Source organism: Lissotriton vulgaris, chromosome 4_2 (genome assembly GCF_964263255.1).
Source record: "Lissotriton vulgaris chromosome 4_2, aLisVul1.2, whole genome shotgun sequence".
Lineage (NCBI taxonomy): Eukaryota > Metazoa > Chordata > Amphibia > Caudata > Salamandridae > Lissotriton > Lissotriton vulgaris.
The window spans coordinates 14,770,944-14,784,459 of record NC_141692.1 but is presented as its reverse complement, the minus strand read 5'-3'; positions in this window follow the sequence as shown (position 1 = coordinate 14,784,459).

Sequence of the window (13,516 nt, the reverse complement as noted above, 5' to 3'; positions counted from 1 at the left end):
TTAAAAGAGCAAAAACCCCCTGGACACGGCAAAAATAAAAAAGTGTGAGAGTCCTGGGCATAGTAGGAGCCGCAAGGAGTCCTGAGCTATTTTCTTAAACTATATAACTTTATAAGAAAAGGACTTAGAGAGTGGGAACAGGGTGCTAGTTTCGGTGTTGCATGAGCGGCGCACCGTTTTAATGCCCCCTGGAGCTTTAACCTCCTTGACGGTATTGGCTGGAATCAGATTAGAGTTGCTTCTCTAACGCTGGATCAAAAGTAGGGGGCAGAAGGGGATAATAAGTAAAGTATATACCTAGTTAAGTCCACCAGGCAACAAATCTCCATCCTAAACTGAACGGCTAAAATTTCAATTAAACCAAATAGAGTGATCTACCACACTACAATGGCTTATAAAAAATTAAGATCTAGAACCATCTTCATGAAAAGGATGGGAACGGAAGAGGCAATCAGAAAGAGCACTAACAAGATGGTAAGAAATGGAAAGACTTCAGTAACTCCCGGGATTAGAAATTACTTAAAAAAATTAAACCCAGATGACCAGGGGCAAATACCAAAAGATCAGATAAACAAGGAAAAAGTAGGGAATATTGAGGATGAAAAAGATGGAATACATCAAACTCAAAATCAAATCCAAACAACTCCTGAGGTTGCGCAAAACAGTATTTTAATCAACCAGGAAGTTTCAATTCTGAATCTAAAGGCAATAGGATCAAAAATACCGGATTCATCTAAAATACAACAATCTCGAAAATACAATATCACTTGCCCAGATATCAACATCAAGGATCTAACATTTCACACAGGACCCCAAAAGGGGACTGATAACATACAGAACAGTACTTCACAAAAACCATCAGATCTAGAGGGATTCCTCCAAAATTTGCCAGATCTCTCTCTTTTTAAAACTACAGGTCTGACAAACAACTACACCCCAGTATCTAAATCAATGTTTACCTTGCAAAATATCCTGGAATCAGTTCTCATGCATTTAGGCCACATATTGGACAACTCTGACCAAACGCTCGACACACAACTAGGAATTTTACAATTTCTAGTAGAGGAAAAAAAGAAGAAAGAGCAAATAAAATCCTGTAACATCTCATCCTAAAGTAATCGCCGATATTGGCCTAACTAATGATGACGCACAGGACCCGGAAAGTATAAATAAGAAACAAAACCAAAGGATGATCAAACTGAAAAAGAGAAAGGCGATAGGAAGATTTAAGAAGAAGGCGGCTAACAAAATTAAATTTCAGAGCAATACTCCTTTACCAAATGATTTATTAGGTTGTGAAGGAAGAGCTGAATTGCTCCAGATCCCGATGATAAAAGATCAGAAGTCGCCGGTGGAAACCCAAAACAAAAACCCTAATCAACAGAGTATACTAAATCCAATGGCAACAAATTATATACACGGCCCTGCAAGTCCGGCACTAAGAGGGATACCTAAAAGATCTTCACATACACAGAAAAAAGAACCACAAGCAGAGGAGATTAGGTCTAATTATCTACAAATCACAGAATTATTCCCTACCGATGAAGCTCCACTCAACCGCGATCGAATCACTAGTCTACTTCAAAATATTCAGCCGTTACAATCCCTAGCGCAAAATTAAATTAAACTAGTCATGTTCCCGGACCAAGCAAAAACAATGACTGCAATCGTAGAATTCTGGTCTCCAGTATTAGTAGGAATTATATTAACCCCTTCGCTGCTAGGCCTTTTCCCCTCCTGTGCTAAGCCTTTTTTTGGCGATTTTGGGTAGTGCGCGCTTAGGCCCCTGTAACTTTTTGACCACATAAGGTATCCACGCCAAATTTGGGTCCTTTTCTTCCAACAACATGTGGATTCTAAAGGTGCCCAGGGTTTGTGGATTCCCTTGGAGGGGTCTCAGAAATTAACCAAAATATAGTGAAATTTTAGTTTTTTTCAGAAAAATTGGAAAAACGGGCTGCAAATGAAAGCCTCTGGGTTTTTCCCTGCACATTTTATCAAAAAAAGGGTTTAAGGGGCTGAAATCTCAATTTTCTCAGCTTTTAGGAAATGACGGTCTTTTGTCAGAGAACCAACATTTTTTACACAGTTTGGGCATTTTTCTGGGACATAGCCTATTTTTGCTATTTTTACAGTTTTCCACTTCCTTCCAGTTAATGGTAAAAATGAGTTTGAAAGCAATAATGGATCCTGGACAGCTATACATTTTCAAAAAGTAGACAACATTCTGAATTCAGAAAAGGGTCATTTGTCTAAATACAGGAATGTTTCTTTTATAGAAACTAACAGTTAAATATTGGAATAATTGAAAATGTGTTGAAAAAACAGCCTTTTGTCTCAACGTTTTCACCTATAACTTCTTGTAATTTTGACAGATCTTGGAAAGCAATAAACCATTACATCTGTTACACCTTCCTGGTTGGGGGGATATATAGGAATTGTAGTTTCACCAAGAACCCAACGAACCCAGATCTAAAAACTGAGCAGCAACTTGCAATGGTATTTTTTTATTTACTGGGTATAGAGCACTTTTTCTTGGAAAATGTATACATGGAATAATCTGTATGAAAGACACCTATGTATTTCAGAATTGGGTACAAATTATAGTTTAGAAACAGTATATAAGTGCACATTTTCAAAATTGGGAATACTCATACTAGCTTGAGAATTATGGTGTCATTTTTGAAAAAGTTTTTTTTTTTACACAATGTCTTTCATTAGGAAGGGAGAAATGCATGAAAACTCAATTGGTAATAACAGTTGATTTACACATCTGAATTACCCTAAGACTCCCTATAAAAACGGTACCTCAATTGTGTGGGTCGGCCTTGTGCCTGCGATAGGAAACGGCACAAAGTGCAACGTGGTCACACCTCAATTTTGCAGTTAAAAATAGACTCTTTTATGGCAAAGTGCCTAGCTGTAGTTTTTGCACCCTAGCTCTGCCGGAACCTAGGGAAACCTAGCACACCTATACATTTTTGAAAAGTAGACACCCAGGGAAATTCAGGATAGGGTGACTCAACTGCCTACCACCAGGTTCTGTTACCCAGAATCCCTTGCAAAGCTAAGAAAGTGACAAGAAAAATGCAATTTCCGCACATTTCTGTGGTGGAAAGTTCTGGAATCGGCATGGATCAACAAATTTCTACCCACCCAGCGTTCCCCTGGGTATCCTGAAAAAAATTGTACCTTACTTGCCTGGGTCTGCGTAGTGCCTGCAACAGGAAACAGAGCAAAACACAAGGTGGTTGCACCTCAATTTCGCAGTGAAATGTGCACTTTTGGACAAAAAGGCTACCTTTTGTTTTTGAACCCTAGCTCTTCCGGCACCTAGCGAAACCTAGCAAACCTATACATTTTTAAAAACTAGACACGCAGGGAAATTCAGAATGGGGTGACTCGACTGCCTACCACCAGGTTCAGTTACCCAGAATCCCTTGCAAAGCTAAGAAATTGACAACAAAAACACATTTTCCTCATATTTCTGTGGTGTAAAGTTCTGGAAACTGCGTGGATCAACACATTTTTACACACCCAACATTTCCCCAGGTCTCCCCAAAAAAATGGTACCTCACATGCCTGGGTCTGCCAAGTGGCTGCAACAGGAAACAGCACAAAACGCAACGTGGTCGCACCACAATTTCGCAGTGAAATCGTGCACTTTTTGGGCAAAGAGTATACCTTTTGTTTTTGAACCCTAGCTCTTCCGGCACCTAGGGAAACCTAGCAAACCTATACATTTTTGAAAACTAGACACGCAGGGAAATTCAGGATGGGGTGACTGGACTGCCTACCACCAGGTTCTGTTTTCCAGAATCCCGTGCAAAGCTAAGAAATTGACCAAAAACAACGCATTTTCCTCACACTTCTGTGGTGGAAAGTACTGGAATCTACGTGGATCAACAAATTTCCACCCTCCCAGCGTTTCCCCGGGTCTCCCGAAAAAAATGGTACCTCACTTGCCTGGGTCTGCCTAGTGGCTGCGACAGGAAACAGCGCAAAACGCAACGTGGTCGCACCTCAATTTTTACAGTGAAATTGTGCCCTTTTTGGACAAAAAGACTACCTTTTGTTTTTGAACCCTAGCTCTACCGGCACCATTTGAAACCTAGCAAACCTATACATTTTTTAAAACTATACACGCAGGGAAATTCAGGATGGGGTGACTCGACTGCCTACCACCAGGTTCTGCTATGCAGAATCCCTTGCAAAGCTAAGAAAGTGACAAAAAACACATTTTCCTCACATTTCTGTGTTTTGGAAAGTTCTAGAATCTGAGTGGTTCAACAAATTTCCACCCACCCAGCGTTCCCCTGGGTCTCCCAAAAAAATGGTACCTCACTTGCATGGGTCTGCCTAGTGCCTGCGACAGAAAACAGCGCAAAACGCAACGTGGTCGCACCTCAATTTCGCAGTGAAATCGTGCCCTTTTTGGACAAAAAGACTACCTTTTGTTTTTGAACCCTAGCTCTGGCGTCACCTAGGGAAACCTAGCAAACATATACATTTTTGAAAACTAGACACCCAGGGGAATTCAGGATGGGGAGACTCAGCTGTTAACCACCAGGTTCTGTTACCCAGAATCTCTTGCAAAGCTAAGAAAGTGACAAAAAACACATTTTCCTCACATTTCTGTGTTTTGGAAAGTTCTAGAATCTGCCTGGATCAACGAATTTCCACCGACCCAGCGTTTCCCCGGATGTCCCCAAAAAAATGGTACCTCACTTGCCTGGGTCTTCCTAGTGCCTGCGACAGGAAACAGCGCAAAATGCAACGTGGTCGCACCTTAATTTCGCAGTGAAATTGTGCCCTTTTTGGACAAAAAGACTACTTTTTGTTTTTGAACCCTAGCTTTGCCGGCACCTAGGGAAACCGAGCAAACCTATACATTTTTGAAAACTAGACAGCCAGGGGAATTTAGGATGGGTTGAGTCGACTGCCTACCACCAGGTTCTGTTACCCAGTATCCCTTGCAAAACTAAGAAAGTGAAAAAAAAAATGTCCTCACATTTCTGTGGTGGGAAGTTTTGGAATCTGCTTGGATCAACACATTTCCACCAACCAGCGTTCTCCCGAAAAAAATGGTACCTCACTTGCCTGGGTCTGCCTAGTGCCTGCGACAGGAAACAGCGCAAAACCCAACTTGGTCACACCTCAATTTCGCAGTGAAATCGTGCCCTTTTTGGACAAAAAGACTACCTTTTGTTTTTTTAAACCTAGCTCTGCTGGCACCAATGGAAACCTAGCAAACCTATACATTTTTGAAAACTAGATACCCAGGGAATTTCAGGATGGGGTGACTCGACTGCCTACCACCAGGTTCCGTTACCCAGAATCCCTTGCAAAGCTAAGAAAGTGACAAACAAAACGCATTTTCCTCACATTTCTGTGTTGGAAAGTACTGGAATCTGCGTGGATTAACAAATTTCCACCCAAACAGCGTTCCCTCGGGTCTCCAGAAAAAAATGGTACCTCACTTGCCTCGGTCTGCTTAGTGCCTGCGAAAGGAAACAGCGCAAAACGCAACGTGGTTGCACCTCAATTTCACAGTGAAATCGTGCCCTTTTTGGACAAAAAGACTACTTTTTGTTTTTGAACCCTAGCTTTGCCGGCACCTAGGGAAACCGAGCAAACCTATACATTTTTGAAAACTAGACAGCCAGGGGAATTTAGGATGGGTTGAGTCGACTGCCTACCACCAGGTTCTGTTACCCAGTATCCCTTGCAAAACTAAGAAAGTGAAGAAAAAAAATGTCCTCACATTTCTGTGGTGGAAAGTTTTGGAATCTGCTTGGATCAACACATTTCCACCCACCAGCGTTCTCCCGAAAAAATGGTACCTCACTTGCCTGGGTCTGCCTAGTGCCTGCGACAGGAAACAGCGCAAAACCCAACTTGGTCACACCTCAATTCCGCAGTGAAATCGTGCCCTTTTTGGACAAAAAGACTACCTTTTGTTTTTTAACCCTAGCTCTGCTGGCACCAATGGAAACCTAGCAAACCTATACATTTTTGAAAACTAGACACCCAGGGAAATTCAAGATGGGTTGACTCGACTGCCTACCACCAGGTTCCGTTACCCAGAATCCCTTGCAAAGCTAAGAAAGTGACAAACAAAACGCATTTTCCTCACATTTCTGTGTTGGAAAGTACTGGAATCTGCGTGGATCAACAAATTTCCACCCAAACAGCGTTCCCTCGGGTCTCCAGAAATAAATGGTACCTCACTTGCCTCGGTCTGCTTAGTGCCTGCGACAGGAAACAGCGCAAAACGCAACGTGGTTGCACCTCAATTTCACAGTGAAATCGTGCCCTTTTTGGACAAAAAGACTACCTTTTGTTTTTGAACCCTAGCTTTGCCGGCACCTAGGGAAACCTAGCAAACTGATACATTTTTAAAAACTAGACACCCAGGAAAATTTAGGATGGGGTTACTCGACTGCCTACCACCAGGTTCTGTTACCCAGAATCCCTTGCAAAGCTAAGAAAGTGACAAAAAACACATTTTCCTCACATTTCTGTGGTGGAAAGTTCCGGAATCTGCGAGGATCAACGCATTTCCACTCGACCAGCATTTCTCCTGGTATCCCGAAAAAAATGATTCCTCACTTGCCTGGGTCTGCCTAGTGCCTGCAACAGGAAACAGCGCAAAACACAAAATGGTCGCACCTCAATTTCACAGTGAAAGCGTGCCCTTTTTGGACAAAAAGACTACCTTTTGTTTTTGAACCCTAGCTCTGCCGGCACCTAGGGAAACCTAGCAAACCTATACATTTTTAAAAACTAGACACCCAGGGAAATTCAGGATGGGGTTACTCGACTGCCTACCACCAGGTTCTGTTACCCAGAATCCCTTGCAAAGCTAAGAAAGTGACAAAAAAACACATTTTCCTCACATTTCTGTGGTGGAAAGTTCCGGAATCTGCGAGGATCAACAAATTTTCACTCACCCAGCGTTTCTCCGGGTCTCCCGAAAAAAATGATCCCTCACTTGCCTGGGTCTGCCTAGTGCCAGCAACAGGAAACAGCGCAAAACGCAAAATGGTCGCACCTCAATTTCGCAGTGAAATCGTGCCCTTTTTGGACAAAAAGACTACCTTTTGTTTTTGAACCCTAGCTCTGCCGGCATCTAGGGAAACCTAGCAGACCTATACATTTTTGAAAACTAGACACCCAGGGGATTTCAGGATGGGGTGACTCGACTGCCTACCATCAGGTTCTGTTGACCCAGAACCCCTTGCAAAGCTGAGAAAGTGACAAAAGAAAATGCATTTTCCTCACATTTCTGTGGTGGAAAGTACTGGAATCGGCGTGGATCAACAAATTTCTACCCACACAGCATTTACCCGGATCTCCCGAAAAAAATGGTACCTCACTTGCCTGGGTCTGCCTAGTGCCTGCGACAGGAAACAGCGCAAAACGCAATGTGGTTGCACCTCAATTTTGCAGTGAAATCGTGCCCTTTTTGGACAAAAAGACTACCTTTTGTTTTTGAACCCTAGCTCTGCTGGCACCTAAGGAAACCTAGCAAACCTATGCATTTTTTAAAACTAGACACCCAGGGGAAAACAGGATGGGGTGACTCGACTTACTACCACCAGGTTCTGATACCCAGAATCCCTTGCAAAGCTAAGAAAAAGACAAAAAAAACGCATTTTCCTAATATTTTTGTGGTGGAAAGTTCTGGAATCTGCGCGGATCAAACAAATTTCCACCCACCCAGCGTTTCCCGGGGTCTCCCAAAAAAAATAGTACCTCACTTGCATGGGTCTGCCTAGTGTCTGCGATAGAAAACAGCGCAAAACTGCCGGCACCTAGGGAAACCTAGCAACGTATACATTTTTAAAACCTAGACACCCAGGGGAATTCAGGATGCGGTGACTCGACTGCCTACCACCAGGTTCTGTTACCCAGAATCCCTTGCAAATCTAAGAAAGTGACAAAAAAATGCATTTTACTCACATTTCTGTGGTGCAAAGTTCTGGAATCTGCGTGGGTCAACGGATTTCCACCCACCCAGTGTTCCCCCGGGTCTCCCGAAAAAAATGGTACCTCACTTGCCTGGGTCTGCCTAGTGCCTGCGACAGGAAACAGCGCAAAACGCAACGTGGTCGCACCTTAATTTTGCAGTGAAAAGTGCCCTTTTTGGACAAAAAGACTACCTTTTGTTTTTGAACCCTAGCTTTGCCGGCACCTAGGGAAACTTAGCAAACCAATACATTTTTAAAAAACTAGACAGCCAGGGGAATTTAGGATGGGGTGACTCGACTGCCTACCACCAGGTTCTGTTACTCAGTATCCCTTGCAAAATTAAGAAAGTAACAAAAAAAACATTTTCCTCACATTTCTGTGGTGGAAAGTTCTGGAATCTGCATGGATCAACAAATTTCTACCCACCCAGCGTTCTCCCCATAAAAATAGTACCTCACTTGCCTGGGTCTGCCTAGTGCCTGCGACAAGAAACAGCGCAAAACCCAACTTGGTCGCACCCAAATTTCGCAGTGAAATTGTACCCTTTTTTTTGACAAAAAGACTACCTTTTGTTTTTGAACTCTAGCTCTGCCGGCACCTAGGAAAACTAGACACCCAGGGAAATTCAGGATGGGGTGACTCGACTGCCTATCACCAGGTTCTGTTACCCAGATTCCCTTGCAAAGCTAAGAAAAAAAAGCATTTTCCTCATATTTCTGTGGTGGAAAGTTCTGGAATCTGCGTGGATCAACAAATTTCCATGCACCCAGCGTTTCCCGGTGTCTCCCGAAGAAAATGGTACCTCACTTGCCTGGGTCTGCCTAGTGTCTGCGACAGGAAACAGCGCAAAATGCAACATGGTCGCACCTCAATTTTGCAGTGAAATTGTGCCCTTTTTGGACAAATAGACTACCTTTTGTTTTTGAACCCTAGCTCTGCCGGCACCTAGGGAAACCTAGCAACCTATACATTTTTTAAAACTAGACACCCAGGGGAATTCAGGATGAGGTGACTCGACTGCCTACCACCAGGTTCTGTTATCCAGAATCCCTTGCAAATCTAAGAAAGTGACAAAAAACACATTTTCCTCATATTTATGTGGTGGAAAGTTAAGAAATCAGCGTGGATCAACGAATTTCCACCTACCCAGCGTTCCCCTGGGTCTCCCGAAATAAATGGTGCCTCACTTGCCTGGGTCTGCCTAGTGCCTGCGACAGGAAACAGCGCAAAACGCAATGTGGTCGCACCTCAATTTTGCAGTGAAATCATGCCCTTTTTGGACAAAAAGACTACCTTTTGTTTATGAACCCTAGCAAGAGTCTGTCTCCAGAGGAGCTGGAGGACAGAGAGAGATCCAGGAAGCATGAAATGGAAATGTGAAATGGAAATACAGTTTGAGCATGAGAAGGTTTTGAGGGAGTTGGAATTTAAAACCAAAAGTTTAGAGGTTACTCCCCCTGGTGGCAGTGTACCGTCAGTGTCTGTGGAAAGTAGAGCGTATATTCCCAAAGATGTGGTGAAAGAATTTTACAAAAATGGTGATATTGGGCAGTGGTTCAGAGCCTATGAGGTAGCCATGTCCTCCCACAGGGTCCCTGCGAGAAATTGGGGAGCAGGATTGTGGGGAAGGTTCCATTGTGAGGGGTGGGACACACTGTTAGACTTGCCTTCTGAAGTACACAATTCATACAGCCACATGAAGTATGCATTAATGTCTAGTTATTGTTTAACCCCTGAACTCTATAGGCAGAGTTTCAGGTCTTGTAAAAAGATAGAGAAAGGCACCTGGGTTGAATACTTCACTTTTTTTTGCAGAGCACTGGATGGTTGGGTGAAGGTTAGTAAAGTGAATGATTTTCAAGATCTCTTTGATGTGATTACATGGGAGCACTTGTACAGTAATTGTTTACCTGAAATAGTCCAGCACCTGATTGATTGCAAGCTAACTAACCCTAGAAAGCTTGCTGAGGGGGCTGACCGCAAGGTGAGCACCCAGGTCCACAAGGGTCACATGGGAGGCTCAACATAGGTGGGCAGGGTCCCCAGCAGAAGAGTGGGGGGACAAGGGTAAACAAAAGGAGTTCTGCAAAGCACCCCAACGTAGTCCCCATGGGAACCAAGGGAAAGGTTCCCAGCCTCTCCCTGAGAGAAAGCAAGGGGTACAGAGAGGTAGTCCTGTTCCACAGGGGCCCCTGAAATGTTACAAGTGTGGTGACCTGGGTCATAAGGCGAATGACACAAGTGCCGCCTGTTTGGAAAACCAGCACCCACTGGTGCTCCACCCCGGCAGATGGCGAGTGTAGTCTGTGGGAGGAGATTGATGTCCAAGGTGGGTGGTGTCCCACACAGATGACCCTTGTCTCTTTAGGAGACTGAGATGGTCTCAGAAACTCAGCTGCCCAGGAACACTAAGAAATATGGGCAGTGGGTGAGCATCAATGGCCAAAAGGCGGAGGCTCTTAGAGATACAGGAGCCAGTGTGACAGCTGTTAGGTGTCACCTGGTGTCTCAAGAGCTGATTTTCCCTCATGCATTTTGCCGAGTTGTTGCCGCCGACAACACAGAGAGCCATTTTCCTATGGCTCAGGTTCCCTTTGATTGGGTGGGTGGTCTCTGGTACTCTTCATGTAGCTGTGAGGCCCACCATGACTGTTGACTAATTGTTGGGGAACAATTTAGTGAGCTCACCCTTGGAGAAGGTGGGGAAGAGTACTAACTTGAAGATGGTGGGTCTGCCTGACTAAGCGTGCGTGACAACACTGTCAATGGCAACCAGTAAGGGTGATAAAGAGGACCTGGAGCCTGAGAGGGAGCCCAGGAACCTGCCTTAGAGAGAAGTGGCAGGGGGAGTGGGAAACCAGCCCCTGAAGTTCCCACAGTCCAGGAGGAGGTAGACCCTGAGGGGGATGCCTTGTAGCATACTGGGGAACAGGTAGATACGACAAACATAGAAACCTTCTCAGGGGTCTCACTGATACTTGGTCTTTTTAAACCAACAAAGAAGAACTTGTCGCAGAAGCTGTAATATAAAAAGAACACCTTTGATAACCTCAAATGAGGGAGACTACGTCACAAAGAGGCCTTAGCAAATGAATGAGGCAGTCTAAGGAGTACAGAAAACTGAGGGCTTATATATGCTTAGGGTTACATAGTCAGCATAAGAGCAAGGGGCAGTCCTGGCTCATGTAAGCATGCTAAATGCCTAATATGGGCATGCAAGATCTGCTTGCTCAACAAAGTGGGTGGAGAGTTACTTCTCCATACAGCAGCAAAAATAGACTGACAGTTCTACAAGATGAGCAGGTGCATTCTATTAGCTAGGCCCTTCTGAGTATGTGCGAATGTGGAAGATGCTAAATATAGTTTGTTTCTAGGCAGATTACAAGAGCAGGTAACACTGATGGAGGACAGAGCACATTGCGAGGATATGGCTACCTAAAATGGCTGTCAAAATACAAAATGGCTTTCAGCTCATGCTAACAAATCCCTGCAATATTTAACAGATGAACTGGGGGACCTGCCTGAGCTGACCCATTGGCAGCAAGAAGGAGGCCAGGCCCCTCCAGGGAAGACTTCTGCAGGTAGCAGAAAGAATGCCCTTCTCTTGAGGGCTTGTGGCAACAGGCTGGAAGCCAGGCAGCAGGCGATCAGTCAGGATCACATTGGATCTACAGGGAGAATGGTCTCCTGTATAGTGAGCCTAAGGTTGCTGAACCTGGGTCAGCCCGTGTGCTGGTGGTACCCCAGAAGTTCAGAGCCTTCCTACTGGAGCTAGCTCATGATGTGCCATTGACATACCAGTTGGGGCAGAACAAGACCTTTGAGAGGCTTGTCACCCACTTTTATTAGCCCCAAATTTACAAGAGTTAAGATAACCATTGCAGGACTTGTCAGACTTGCCAGACAAGTGGAAAGAGTGGGAGGAAGCACAATGCTCTTCTCCAGCCATTCCTTGTGGTCAGTACCCCCTTTGAGCGGGTGGAGATTGACAATGTGGGGCCACTGGACCCCAAGACAGCCATGGGCAACAGGTTCATCTTGGTCTTGGTGGACCATGCCACCCGGTACCTGGAAGCCATACCTCTGAGGACAGTGACAGCACCAGTGGTGGGACGAGCATTGATGTGAATTTTCACCTGAGTGGGATTCCCTCATGAGGTAGTGTCTGACCGCTGTAAAACCTTAATTTCTAAGTATATGAAGTCCCTGTGGCAGGATTGTAGGGTAACCTACAAGTTTACCACTCCTTACCACTAAGCATGGGCGAATTTTGCAAATCTGGCGTTCGGGAATTTGCGTATTTGCGAACTCGCAATCTGCAAAATCGCGAATTCTCGTGAATTTGCGGATTTTTTTTGTGTGTTCGCAAGGGTTTTTGCCAGTTCGCGAGGGTTTGGTACCAGTTCGCAATTGCGAACTTACTTGTCGGCTCGCAACGGTCGCGACTATGTTGTTTCTACGTCTGGTTCATCATCACAGGTTCCCAGCACCCTCTGTTTCACCACTGCCACCCTCTGTTTCACCCATGCCACCATCTGGTACATCAATGCCACCCTCTGGTTCATCATCACTGTAGATTATGGTGGGGAAAAGCAAGCACACCTGCCCTGCTTCAAGTGATATGAATTAATTTGGGGTTGGTTTATTAATATGTCACTGTTTTAAAATTCCAGTCTGGCACCTGCTTCCTTATCTGTAATTTGCTTTCTGTTGCAGTGCAATTTTTTTTCCAGGACCTTTGTGGCCTACTTGTAGTTATTCTGTGAGCCTGCTGTGAGGGTCAGAGCAGGGTCATACAATTGTTGCAACTAGCAACTGAACTCTGGAGGGGCCCCAGTCAGGAAGCACTACAGGGAATGGTTACTAATGATGAGTTTGAACTTTTGCACCTGCTGAGTGCTTTCAGTTTTGCAAAACTCGTTTTTCTGCAATTTTGCGGGATTCGCGGGGCGCGAACTTGCGCGAGATCGAATTCGGAAGCCGAAAATTTGTGCAAATATGCGATTTGTTTTTTTGCGGCGTGTTAGTTCGCAAGGTTTTGTGCGTTTTAGGGAGCCGCTTGTAGTGCTACGGCGCGAAGTTACCCTCACAGTCGTTCACGGGCGCGGCCATCTTGTTTGCATGACGTATTTCCGTTTCCGGGCGCGACGTGTAATCTCGCAAAGTGTGCGGCTCGCTAGTACAATTTCACGTGTGATCGCGAGGAAAATCTCGCGCGAACTTACCCACGCGGTCGTGAACGGGCGTGGCCATCTTGTTTCTTATTCATTGCTATGGTTCTGGGCATGCTTTTTGTATCCTCTCTGAATCTCTGCCATCCTTTGCTTGTTTGAAGCTTTTTTGGTCTATTTTACTTATTATCTATCCCTCTATTTTTCTAGCTCTATATTTTTGTGTTTTCTGCTACTATTGGTTAATTTTAAACTACTTTTTTAAACTCTTTTCTTTTCTTCTCTTCCCTATTCTATTTTCTTTGTTTTTAGCTTTCTTTCTGCCCAGACCATGGTAAAGGGAGCCGGGAAGCATCCCGGGAAAGGGAAGG